We start from the raw sequence: 14938 nt of genomic DNA on the forward strand, positions 1-14938 counted from the left end.
ACCGGTGAATGTGTTACAGAGGACGAAATATTTGCTCGTATTTATTACAAATTAGAAATAAATAACAAAGTATCTCTTGTAAATATGTTACAAATAAATTATGGATGAATTTGCAGGTATAAAGCAACGTTTGCCGAACGCCATACTTGCACACTGCACACATTTTTCAAAATACCGCCCCGTTTCACTTAGCATGGTCATTTGAATTAGTTACACTATTCCATCTCTCTCAGAAAGTAATTCCTTTGTCAATATATCACCTCTTATTATACCTATTCTTTAACCCCTTGAACTATGATTTGCCAGGTGCGTCAAACTAACTAATCGCAGCTACAATATTAAAACAGACAAAGAAAGTCGAAATATTATGTCAATTTGATATCAATCCTTGGCCATACAAATAATAAGACTAGAACTCCAAATTAAAGCGTATTCAAAATTCGAGTAAAATTGATCACGAAGTACGAGTGCGTCACGAGACTCGTCAAAATAGTCCAAAGGATTAATACCAAAGAAAAACAATTGCATAATATATTATATGTTCATCTCCAGTGAAGTTAACTAACATTTTCTGAAACGCCACCCCACTTTTCATGGTCATCTTAACCTACAATTGTCTTAGCAGTTGCGTCATTCACAGATAACCAATTATTGCTACAATGTTAATACAAACAAAGAAAGTTAAAATGTCAGACACATTTTGCATTTAGCGATCATCGGTTGTACATATTATAATTACAATTGTATCCAAACTTCAATTACGCTAATAAAACAAGTCTCATTTGTTATATTTTAACTATAGCGTACGTCACGAGTGTGACACGATATTATTATTACAAAGAGTTAATAGCAATGGTGTGTCATTGTATTAGAATTGTGGACGCAAAACTAAATAAAAGACACTATATACCTATGGCGAATTGATGTTTGTCCGTATAAATATAGGGGTATCAGGTAACAATGATGGGTCGTTACACCTGCTTGTCTGTTCTGAACATCTGTACCCTCCAGTTTTAGAATCAATTATGCTATTCGAAAGGGAGCAGGTAAGAGGGCGATACAATAAGCTCTGAAATATTCTTCTTCGAAAATAATATAACCTCATCCTTCTCTATTGAAACTGTAGTAGTAACAAATACATTAATAAAACAATCACGAAACTTCGGTTTTATTACCCTACTTATACGATGAAACGTTTTACTTTATCTTTTAAAACAAATTAATGACGCATAATAATAGTAGCAAATGACTAAACGGAAATTGAAAAGTCGAAAAAATATTAAAAGGTCGATGAATCGAATTATTGAAAAATTGAAATGTGGAAATACTCAAAGTTCAAAAGCTTGAAATGTAAAAAAATCGTAAAATCAATAAATTGAAGAATAAACGAATTAGAAAATTGAAAAGTAAAAGTTTTGATAATTCCTCGATTTTAAAAATAAAGAATATTGCCATCCACCCAGAACGAACAGTCCTCACACTTTTATTGGATTTGTCTTTTCACGCAAATTTACCGCCTTTCCAATTATTCCACCGGACTGGAAACATCCTGTGTAAGAAGTAGTAATCCCGATACAAAACACGGCATAGGAAATTGGACGAAACTCGAGAAATATTTCGTCATGATCGATGACGAAACAAAATTCCTTCACGTAATACTTGTGCGAAAAAACCTAATAAAGCATTGCACGTGCATAATGCAACGTAATCAAGCGAACCGATCAACTTGTTACACGTACAAGGCATGCGTATTTCTATGATATAATATGTTCGGTCAAGCTATTTGACTATTAGAAAATTATACAACAGACTATGATCCGAGTTAACGCTATTGCGTAATAAATTCTTTATCAGATTTCTTGTCATTTTTGCTAAATATTCGATCCGACATTGAATAATTACTATTTTCAATTAATGAATTCAATTTTGCAATCAAATAATATAATTTTTGAACTGTTTCCTTCGCAAGTATTTTTTGTACACAATAAAGTAATATAATATAATAGGTAATAAGTAGATATAGCAAGTAAGAGTTATTTTTATGAAAATTTGCTACTAATATTTAAAATTAATTTTTGATGATGGTATATTAATTTTATTCACAATTTTATTGCATTAAAATCTAGATATATTGCCGATCGAGTGAGCTTTTACTGATATAATTCCTATAGAATCGTAACGCACGGAAATAATCGAAGTCTGCCGAAGACTCCGAAGACTGCCGAAGATTGCCGAAGAGGAAGTACACGTTTACTGTACATTGAGAAATACTTATTTCAAGTATTAATTGTTATAATACTGAATTTTAATGGGTTATTATGTAAAATATGTGGTTGAATTAATTATATAACTTATAATTTGAATTGACTAAACTCAAATAAGAATTATTATACAAGAAAAAAAGTATTTTTATATAATTTTTAGTTAGTTATATTATATTATGAATACATATATTTTTATATTATTAAAAGTATTTCACTTTTTAATTATTTAGTTTGCTGTTTCTAAAAATACAATCTAAGATGTATTATTATAAATTCAGAATATTATGATTGAGGATTTGAATAAACTTGTTCTTTTGAATGATAGAATTTTGAAAAGCAAAATGGTGCATAAATAATAATATTCAACTAAGTATGCAATGTTAACTCAACATTAATTTTTAATTTAATTTTACGTTTAATGGAACTTACAGAAACAAATGAGTTATTAAGTTATAGTATAAATTAGCACCATTATCAAAAAATTATAATAACATGCAAATGATACAATTTTAAGAAATATTATAAACCTTGTTAAGTACTTGAATCTTCAAATGGAACTTATAGCAGAAATGAGTTATTAAGTTACAGTAAAAACTGATATAATCAAAAGTCCTATATAGCAATATAAAAATTACAATAAATATAATTTTAATAAATACTTAAAACCATATTAAGTACTTAAATCCTCAGACGAGACTTGCAATAAAAATGATGAGTTATTAAGTTACAGTAAAAACTGATATAATCAAAAGTCCTATACAGCAATATAAAAATTACAATAGGTATAATTTTAATAAATACTTGCAACCATCATAAGTACTTAAATCCTCAAGTGAGTCTTATAATAAAAATGATGACTTATTAAGTTCCAGTCAAAATTATGCAAATGACTAAATACACAGTATGTTTATATAAAAACTGCATTATAATTTTGATAAATACATATTGAGTACTTCAAACGTAACTTACAATAAACCATAAATTATCGAATGACGACTAAACAAACCATAAAATTAATGCAAAGATTACATTATAATTTGAATAAATACATAAAATCTTAACAAGCACTTAATCTCTAAAATATGTATGTGAAGTGAAGTCGGCGAGGCCAATAGGTTAAAGTAAAAATGCACGTGTAACATACTCAAATACATGTGTAGTAACATTATTACTACACAGCGCCACGTTGGTTACAGCCATAAAATTGTGTGTTTATTTAAAGCAACGACGCGACGCCAAGAATCTTCAGCAAGAACAAGTGAATTGTATTTACCAGTCGCCAATGTCAAGGCGACCAACTTATTTCCTTATCAATGCGTTATTACGTAATGAACTCGAAGTATGCTGCACCGATAATACGACTCACTTTCAGTGTCCCCTATGTGCTTGACCTGTGACGTAAAACTTGCAGGAATTGGCGTACGGCAAGGCAGCTTTAAATATTTGCCAAGCTTCCTTTCGCAGTAATTGGTCTTCGTTTATCTTCGTCACGGTTTTACACTAACGTTACTCGAGTTACCTCGAACGATTTCCACGATTTCCTTGCTCGATGACTGGTTACACTGAATATATTAAATTTTAATAACTTATTCATTCTTCCTCGAGTTATATAACTTATCCTTTCGATGCTATTGCGCCATTTCTGGATGAATATTTTGTATTAAAAATATAGCGAGATGATAACGGAATTTTTTGTTATCTTTTCACGCGGAGAATGTTTATTTTCAAAACCACCTTATATGTAGGAAGTATTAGTAGACTTTCGTTATATTGCCGGAACGGAAATTTCTTAAATATAGTGTTATTGCATTGATTAACCAATTGTTATGCTGACAGTGTACTCTCGTTATATTGCCGTTGACGAAGATATGAAACAGAAGAATTCTTAGTTGTGGCGATATATCAAACAACTAATTGTAATGCTAACAATAGACTCTCGTTATATTGCCGTTGACGAAGATATAAAAACGGAGAATTCTTAGTTGTGGCGATATGTCAAACAACCAATTGTTATGCTAACAATAGACTCTCGTTATATTGCCGTTGACGAAGATATAAAAACAGAGAATTCTTGGTTGTGGCGATATATCAAACAACCAATTGTTATGCCAACAATAGATTCTCGTTATATTGCCGTTGATGGGGATATGAAAACGGAAAATTTTTGGTTGTGGCAATATATCAAACAACCAATTGTTATGCCAACAATAGACTCTCGTTATATTGCCGTTGATGGAGATATGAAAACGGAGAATTCTTGGTTGTGGCGATATATCAAACAACCAATTGTTATGCCAACAATAGATTCTCGTTATATTGCCGTTGATGGGGATATGAAAACGGAGAATTTTTGGTTGTGGCAATATATTGAACAACCAATTGTTATGCCAACAATAGACTCTCGTTATATTGCCGTTGATGGGGATATGAAAACGGAGAATTTTTGGTTGTGGCAATATATTGAACAACCAATTGTTATGCCAACAATAGACTCTCGTTATATTGCCGTTGATGGGGATATGAAAACGGAGAATTTTTGGTTGTGGCAATATATTGAACAACCAATTGTTATGCCAACAATAGACTCTCGTTATACTGTCATTGATGAAGATATGAAGACGAAGAATTCTTGATTATGGCGATATATTGAACAACCAATTGTTATGCTAAAAATATACTCTCGTTATATTGCCAGTGACGAGAGTTTATAAACAGAAAATTCTTGGAAGTCAGAACTATATTGAATAACAAATTTTTTATTTCAACAGTAGACTCTCGTTATATTATCGTCGACAAGAATGTAAGAACTGAACATTCTTGCAATTTGCAATATATTGGGCCATTAAATTTGTCATTCAATACTGCGGCGGTTCTGTCGGATGCATTAATGTGTATGGTAGTTAGTGTGAATGTGGCAATATTACGAGAGTCTACTGTATACTTGTATACTTTATATCTTTTGTCTATGTATAGAATAGTACTTGTGGTATATCAATCACTTATATGACGCATATCAAATGATATGCGAAGTCATAAAATTCTGAAATACTTGCATGTCAGTAAATTATACTTAAATGTCATTGCTCAGAAAAGTTTACTTAACCTATTTAATGCACCTTTCCAAATCAGACAACTTTTTCAATAATTACGAATATCAACATTTTTCAATTTTTGTTGTTCATAGATAAAGATAGTGACAAGAATTAAGACGATAATATGAAATAACCCACTCTATTGTATAAACCGTCGCCGAAAGTGAAGTTAGCGAATACAAAATACGTCGAGACGTGACCCGAAGCGGTGATTTAGAAATTTAATTTGATATTCCTCACCGCGAGATGCAAATAATTATCAAACGTAAAATGACATTACGGTAACCAACTGGACCAGCGTCGCGCAATCACCGTCCAGTATTATGTATCCTTATGAGAGAAATGGTATTTGCATTTGAAATGCTTTGACCTTTTCGGATCTGCACGCTGTAGTAGTCTCTGGTTAGCTTGATTCGCCGACGGCGATCTTCACCGAGTCGCACCATGTTGCCGAGTTATGGACAGTGATCTCAGAATTTTTGCGTTAAGTATATCTAACACAAACAGCCTGCATTCTACTTTTCTACGTACAGTAGACTCCGAATATATTACCGCGAGCAGATTTATAGAAATGGGAAAATCTACATCTAGATGTAGCGTATTTTAAAACCGTGCTGTCCCAGAATTTGAATTCTTTACATGAGTTATACTTTGTAATAACAATAAACTCTCATTATATTGCCACATACGAAAGGGTAAGATTGGATCATTTTTTAATTTAACAATGTAGTCAGAACTCTTGACGTGAAGTACTTGAATATTATATGAAATGAGTTTTGTCTCGATGAAGCTAAATTCATTATGCCAGACTCTCGTTATATTGCATAAAACGTGGGAAATTCTTGTAATTGGCAATATAATTAAGTGTAGTGCATTTGAAATGGCAATCCCAGAATTCGGATTCTTTATGCTAATTATATTTCACAATAACAATAAACTCTCGTGATATTGCCACACACGAAACTGTAGGGCAATTTTTGGATTTGGCAATATGTAGAAACATACTTCCATAAAATACTTTAATGTCATATGTAATGAATTTCGACTCGATGAACATCAATAGTAAACTCTAGTTATATTGCAAGTCTAGTGGCCAAATTCTTGAAATTATCAATATAACAAGATTTACTGTATGTGAAAATACAATATTCTAAAATGGTAGTTGTTTCTATTAGCTATCCCTTCCAAGTATAATACTCTCATTATATTGCCACATACGAAATTGTAAGAGTGAAAACTTTATGAAACCGTCCATCTATAAAAAACTCTTTGATACAGTATGTGACTATAACATATAATATGTTCCACCTCAATGATATTTAATTAGCCACAGTTAACTCTTGTTATATTGCCACAGTTGGTGCTTCGAAAGCAAACAATATCTTCAATTTACAATATAACAAGATCTACAAGACTTACAAAAGTCGTATTCCAGAATTCAACCTGTTTGTATTAATTATCTCGTCCAAGTACAGTAGACTTTAATTATATCGCCAAAAATAAAATTGTAAGCCTACATTTTTAAAATTGGTAATAAACATGAAATTTCTTCCGCAAAGTACTTGATTATCACACATGATAAGTTTCGCGTGAATGAAGATGAACCTTTCAAAACATACTCTCGTTATATCGCCAACATCGAAGTTATAAGTACAGAAAATACATCCATCCTTGAAATCCATCGAACGTATTTATGAAGGAACATTTATTTCGCGAATAAATGAATATTAGCGAGTTTTTTGTATATCCGTATCATCTCGGAGACAGATTACTCGTTCAAGGTTTAACTAGGAAGCCATTGCCCATATTGCAGCCTAGTAAGTGTAATCGATGATTCACTTTTTCCCCTGACTTGTGCACAGCCGATATTCTGTTACGTAAATACTATAAGGAAACCGCGATCTATAGATCGTTCCATGAGCTGTGGTAACTGACGAAACCGAGAATACTTGCCAGTTGTGATATTGCACACTATGTGCAATCTTATGCTTAAAGAAACATTAGAAGTTAACCTTTGTACAACAATCGTCGGTTCAATTGTGATACAGATTCATGAAACAATGTATGAGGGTTCATTGACGATCATTAGGTATTCAAGTTTCTATACGGTAAACTTTCACTTGTTTAATTTAAATTCTAAGATGAATATTCATTTAGTATAATTCCTGTTAAAATTCTTGTCGATTAAGGAACGTTACAGATATTCAAGAAACAAATTTTGAAATTTTTTAATTTTTTAAATTGTGAAATTTTGAAATAGGGATTTTTGGAATTGGGTATTTCAGAATTAGAATTTTTGCACTTGGAAACTTCGGAATTGAGTTTTTTGGAATAGGGAAATTTGGAATTGGAAATTTTGAAATTGGAATTTTTGGAATGTCAAATTCTGTAATTTCGATTATTGGAATTGGGATTTTTGGAATTGCAAATTTTGGAATTAGGATCTTTAGCATTGCAAACCTTGGAATTGGGAATTTTGGAATTGCAAATTTGGAATTGGGATCTTTGGAATTGCAAACCTTGGAATTGGGATCTTTGGAATTGCAAACCTTGGAATTGGGAGTTTTGGAATTGGAATTTTTGGAATTGCAAACTTTGGAATTGCGAGCCTTGGAATTGGGAATTTTGGAATTGGGATTTTTGGAATTGCAAATTTTGGAATTAGGATCTTTAGCATTGCAAACCTTGGAATTGGGAATTTTGGAATTGCAAATTTGGAATTGGGATCTTTGGAATTGCAAACCTTGGAATTGGGAGTTTTGGAATTGGAATTTTTGGAATTGCAAACTTTGGAATTGCGAGCCTTGGAATTGGGATTTTTGGAATTGCACATTTTGGAATTAGGATCTTTAGCATTGCAAACCTTGGAATTGAGAATTTTGGAATTGCAAATTTTGGAATTGGGATCTTTGGAATAGCAAACCTTGAAATTGGGATCTTTGGAATTGCAAACCTTGGAATTGGGATCTTTGAAATTGCAAACCTTGGAATTGAATTTTTGAAATTGCAAACCTTGGAATTGGGAATTTTGGAATTGCAAACCTTGAAATTGGGAATTTTGGAATTACAAACCTTGAAATTGGGAGGTTTGGAATTGGAATTTTTGGAATTGCAAACCTTGGAATTAAGAATTTTTGAAATTGCAAACTTTGGAATTACAAACCTTGGAATTGGGGATTTTGGAATTACAAATTTTGTGAGCTATACTCATCGAATGTCTCCAGTATAATATACACAGAATTAAGATATGTTTGTATTAAATATACAGACAAAATATTGCAAACTTATGTTCACATAATGTATAATGACCATATAATCTTTCGTAACTTTATTTTATTTATGAAATTCCATATGCAAATTTTTAATTAGGAGGTCACCCACCCTAATTCCTACCTAGTTACACCACTGTCTCAAACTATTTCTCAATGCATTTGAATCCGATTCTAAAATATGTCTATCATTAAATAAAATAATGATGTAATAAAAGTTTAATTAACTTCGTTAATTAACTAGACGTTATTTGCATGTGACATAACCTAATAAAATTGCAAATACGATGAGGAATTAATGACACGTTTAGAAATGCCGGTAAACGTGTTGCAAGAAAGAGGAAATTATTATTTTTCCGTCAAGTATCGTTTCTGAAACGGAAACAAGTTCACGCATTTTTTAGACAGAAGGGAGGTTAGCCACGGTGGGAAAATGACCGCGCCATACTCGAGAATTGCTTTGATATGAGGTAATGCGCACCGCAAAACACGCAAGTCGTATTACGTAATGTATTTCAAGTGTGTACAAAGCACCGGTGACCGTGCATATTTGCTATATATTTATTATACAAGCGATCGTGTAACTGCAGTTTCCGGCAAAAGGAAATCGTTGCACGTAATTTTCACCCAATCGCGCCGCTGGACCATTAATTACGAGAAATCTAGTTTTTTTGCTACATTGACATAATATTTGCTTATAGTAGCGTGACCCTTCATTTTCACCGTCACAATTCTTTCATACAACCTAAAAGAACTTACTATTAATTTTAACTTTTGACATCTTGCAAATACATTCTTTTACTTATTAATAGTTTTATCACGTTTTGGAACAACAACTCGTTTAAAGTAAAATAAAAGTGTAAGAAGTATTTTCTAGATTAGAAAATATATTTGTGTATGACTGGTGTATTTAGTCCTTTTCATCCTTATGTTTTCTAGTTTCAATTTTTATGCTTAAACAATTTTACTTTATTATAAAAAATATTTTTGTATTATATAGTTATAAATAATTATTATATTATCATAAAAATCCGTTAAAAATTATTATATTATTAAAATTATTAAAATTATTAAAATTATTAAAATTATTGAAATTATTGAAATTATTAAAATTGTTAAAATTATTAAAATTATTAAAATTATTAAAATTATTAAAATTGTTAAAATTGTTAAAATTATTAAAATTATTAAAATTGTTAAAATTGTTAAAATTGTTAAAATTGTTAAAATTATCGTAAAATTCCATTTACGCCACATCTTTGAAAGCGATTAAAATTCCCGCTCACAACTATAATGCTACAAAACACTCTTAAATTGCAAATCATCCGACTTTTTTTAAAATAAAAACAATCTTAATTGTTTTAACGCTTCAAAGTTCCATTAATTCGCTGTGAATTAAGTGACAAAGGAAGGAAAATGCATTTGGAATCAACAGCTTAGATATGTAAACATTTAATCGCTTCTCGGTAGTATAAAATCATCGCTAAATTTTTCTTTCAAAACGATTCAGAGTATAGTTACATAAATTTATACATTCCTTGCAATCAGTGATGAATCAGTCGAAGGAAAAATACTAAAATATATTTATTAAGTGACCTAGCTTTCTTTACTTTTAGGTTATGTCTATTAACTTGTAAGCATTTTAGGCGGGAGTTCATTTCAAAAGGTATAAAGTTAATATATGAGTAGAAATGATAATTTTATTAATTTATGAAGAGAAGTAAATATACAGCAATATATATTTATTATTTAATCTAACATATTTTATTTTTAGGTTATGTTTACTTAAGCATTTTGGTACATGACGTCATTTCAAAATAAATAAAATTAATACATAGGTAAAAATGATAATTTTATTAATTTATGAACAGAAGGAAATACACTGAGATATATTTATTAACCTACTTCTCTTTATTTTTAAGTAATGTTTATATAAATATTTCTGTATATGGATATTATTCAGATCATATGGAATGAATAAATGAATAAATAAATTATTTGTGTCAGAAACGTGTTTGAAATTCACAAGTGAAATAAGATGACAATTTCATTATACAGTATAAATGTTTAACATACAATATGACAATCGTGACAGTCATAGTTACGATTAAGGTTAGGTGCACGGGTGTGCCCGCGAGTTTCTTGAGAACGGAGGTCAGCAGTTTGGTCTACATAACAAAAGCAAACTAGATACGGTAGTAAACTACATCTAGTTCCTACTTTCTCTTTCGCAGACTCCGTTGTCAATGAAATAATCTCGCTATGCTCTTGAAAATTTTGCACAAAGGTAAATTATATTGGGTAATTAAATTTTGTATAATTGCAAACTCTATAAAAATTGTTCCTCTTAAAATTTTTATATCATCCGGCAATTACAAAAATCTCAATTGTTAATTTTATTTTTAGTAAATTTAGTCAACAGTTTTTATATTTAACCCTATTTTTATAGGACAAGCTTTGGTAACAAAATTATTTGTAATTTATATTGTAACGTGGTCTCCATTAAAATCAGTGATAGATCCGTATGAATATTCATACACCTAGTGAAGTACCAAGAACTACACGCGCCCTGCACCTTCACATTAACCAAAGATTGTTTCAATTTGTTTATAGTATTTATCAATAATTTGTTTCAAAAAGAACTTTTAATTGTTTGGTTTTAATAACAAACTGATTCTTCCAAAATTCCCACATGTGTCAACCCTATCAACATTTTTGTATCATGCTCCTACACGTTATTTTCCTTATTTTCTAAATATCATCCACTTTATTTAACATACTTAAAACAAATGCGATTGTATTTTTAACGCGAACAAATTCGTGTCTCAAGAGGTTAATACGCTTGTTACTACCGATTGTATAAATCAATCAATGATTCGTGCACAAAAATGATCAATCAACCTGATTTAGTTACACCTACTATATACATGCATATATGCACAACGTATTGATGGTCATGGTACAGTCAAGAACATGTCTGGCTTTCTTAGGGAAAAGATTAAGAATCTGGGGATAAATTGAGGACTTGGGGATTTGGGGATCAAATAAGATCTAGGGGATTTAACAATTTGGGCGTTGAGAACCTAGGGACGTAGATTGGAAATCAATCTAGAGATTTGTCCGTCTAGGGATTTTGGAACTTGCATTTGGGGATTTAGAGAATTTAAAAATTTGAGAACTTGGGGATACAGAAATATGAAAACCTAGGAATAAGGGAAGATAGTTTATAAATCTAGGGAAATGAGGATTTAGTGATTTGGGGACCTTGAAAATAGATCTAGGGACATGGAGATTTAGTAATTTGGGAACCTTGAAAATAAGAAAATAGAAATTTAGAGATTTGGAGCCCAGGAATTTGAAAACAGAAATTTTGGGACTTGAAATTTAGGGATTTTGAAATTTGTGAATATAAAAGTATAGGGATCTAGGGATTTTGAAACAGAAATTTACAGATCTTGGGATTTTGGGTCCTAGAAATATGAGAATCTAGAAATTTAAGATCTAGGAATTTAGTACCTAGGAATTTTGACACCTAGGGATTTAGAGATTTAGAAATTTGAGGATCTACATATTTGGGAATGTAGAAATGTGAGAATCTAGATATTTAAAAATCTAGGAATTTGAGAATTTAAAGATTTGAACATTTGTAATTATAGAAATCTAGTAACCTAGAAATTTATTACTAATGAAATCTAGTAATATAGAAATTTGGGGATTTAGAAATTTATCATTATAGAAATCTAGTAACTTGCAAATTTGAGGATTTGGAAATTTATAACTATATAAATCTAGTAACATAGAAATTTAAGAATTTAAAAATCTAGAACTATAAAGATCCAGTAATTTAGAAATTTGAGGATTTGAAAAATTAGTAATTTGATAGTTTACAAAATTCACAAAATTGCAAATTTAAGAAATTTGAAAATTGTGGTACAAAAGCTTCAATAAAAAAACTTGAAAACTTAAAAAATTTTTTAAATTAAAAAACTGAAAATTTGGTAATTTAAAATCTGCACAAATTGAAAATGTAAAAATAAAAAAATTTGAAGCATGTGTCCTTAACGAAAGGGTACCCCGCGCTGCACCCGAGTGTACGATCAAATCGGATGGGTGAAAGAACTGTAAAGATTGTGTCGCAATATGTGCCATGCTCGTCGTAGACGATGATATAACGTCGTGTCGTCGTTTATCATCCACGCGTGCACAAAAACACACTCACGTATCATGTTTTCACTCTCACGTATGCAAGTACGTGTCTCGTACAATCGGCGCGAACTATTCGTTACGCATGCACTCCGCATCATGGTCGGTCAACCTAGCTTAACCTTCTATTACGTACGAGACGTATACACACGCGTATGCTTCTATATGCATAAGTGCGAAATACAAACGCACATGCAGTATTATGTTTCGTGGTTGTATGCAGATAACACGTACACGCACTTTCAGCGATATAACATGATTCCGTGTTTGTGATATTGCTACTTGCACCGTGAGATTATCTTACAATTAACTGCATCAATGTATGCCAATATATTACTGCTAAATTATTCGTTCGAATTTTATTCGCCGAAATTTATTATTTTGATTCAATTTTTTAATTACTTTCATGAAATAATTATTTTATAAATATTGAATATTTTTTAATATTTTGTTTAAATTGAGGTTATGTTTATATTAAGTTATGTCCTGTTAGGTTTGGTTAGACTGAGTTAATAATTAGTGGTCAATGTTAGGTTGGGTTTATTTCAGGTTAAGATTAATTTAAAGTTAGATTACAGTTAAGGTTGGTTTAATGTTAAATTTGGATTATGGTTAATAATCATATTGCAGTTTTATTACACACGACTACTATTATGTCAGAATCAAGGTTAGGTTATGTCAGGTTAGGTGAATTACTGGTTTATTGAAAGGTTTCATCATAGTATCCATAGCATTAAAATTTGTATACTTAAATGGTCCTTTTTATGAACATTTAGAATTTGTAAATTTAAATAATTAAAAATTTTAAAAATACAAATTAGTAACCTTAGCAGTTCATAAATTTCAGAATTTGTAAACTTAATGTAAGAACTTGAAAATTTGTAACCTGTTAACTTTGATAATTTATACATTTAACAGTTTGAAAATGAGAAAATAAAATTTGTAAGTTTGACTATCTACAAAGTCAAAATCTCAAAAGTTTGAAAATTTGTTTGAAAATATACATTGTTAAAACTTTTAATCATACGAATGAATATAACCTAACCTGGTCTATGTGGCCCTAAAGTTCACTGGGCTTTAATCACGATTTTATTTTACCAATAATAATGTATATATTTATAAATACAAAAAATTTAATATTAAAAAATATTTTCAATATCCTTATTCCCCAAATAATTGCATTGTCCCATTATTTTACAATGACATTAATTTAAATTTCTACCAAAAATATCAGTCTACAATAAAACCACATTTACAAAACTTGATTTACTAAATTTTTACAAAATTCAAATCCAAGCGCACTGCGCTTGAATACAAGAAATTCCAATCGTCTAATGGAATGGAATAACTGTGCATTAAATAATTTATAAGCATTTTCTTAACGCGTGACATTTTATCTTCATATCGTGATCTGTCATTTAAACCAGTATACACAATGCAACGCAGTTACGAACTCCATTTTAATTGTCTGGATTAGATCAACTGCATCGATTGGTGTTCGCCTTACAGCGAGTTAAAGAAAAATCGATGTAATCGATAATAAACATCGATTTAATTCGCGCAATAAACCACACGAACATATCAAACGTTTCCATTATCCTTCAAATACGTTTACTCTTTACGCATTAAAAATGTTAATAAAAACGTTTCTCACCTTTTTGCACAGAAACAAGTATCGTACGACAAAGTTAGCCGCAGAAAATGCATGCTCGTGAAAAATGAGATGTCGCGGTGTCCGATAGTGGGGTCGCATCGCTTTAAACCCGCGAACGCATGAACGAAAATCGCCGAAGTATAAACCACGAATAAAAATAAAGCTTTAAGAAAAAAGACATATCAATATTTATCTTATATAACGTTATTTCCTCAAGATGTTCGTAATTGAACTGCATACTTTAGTATGAGCGAAAGACGTTCGAAAACTTGATTTATTAAACGTATCATTTTCCTTATTGATAGTTTACCAATCGATACATTTACGTGCCCCACTTACAGATCTATCGTGGACACTTGTTCCTGGAATCGCTAGCAACTTACATACATGTAAAACTAACCACGCACTATTATTATGTACATGTATTTCGTGACAACTTAAAAGCGTTTCTTTTAC

At 30.7% G+C, this 14938-nt stretch overlaps 1 protein-coding gene across 3 annotated transcripts in view; it reads right to left on the reverse strand.

Annotated features, from left to right (window-relative positions):
- cyc (basic helix-loop-helix ARNT-like protein cyc) overlaps positions 1–14938 on the reverse strand; it is an 82597-nt gene that overhangs the window by 67286 nt on the left and 373 nt on the right. The window lies entirely within an intron of this gene.

Source organism: Megachile rotundata, chromosome 6, assembly GCF_050947335.1.
Source record: "Megachile rotundata isolate GNS110a chromosome 6, iyMegRotu1, whole genome shotgun sequence".
Classification (NCBI taxonomy): domain Eukaryota; kingdom Metazoa; phylum Arthropoda; class Insecta; order Hymenoptera; family Megachilidae; genus Megachile; species Megachile rotundata.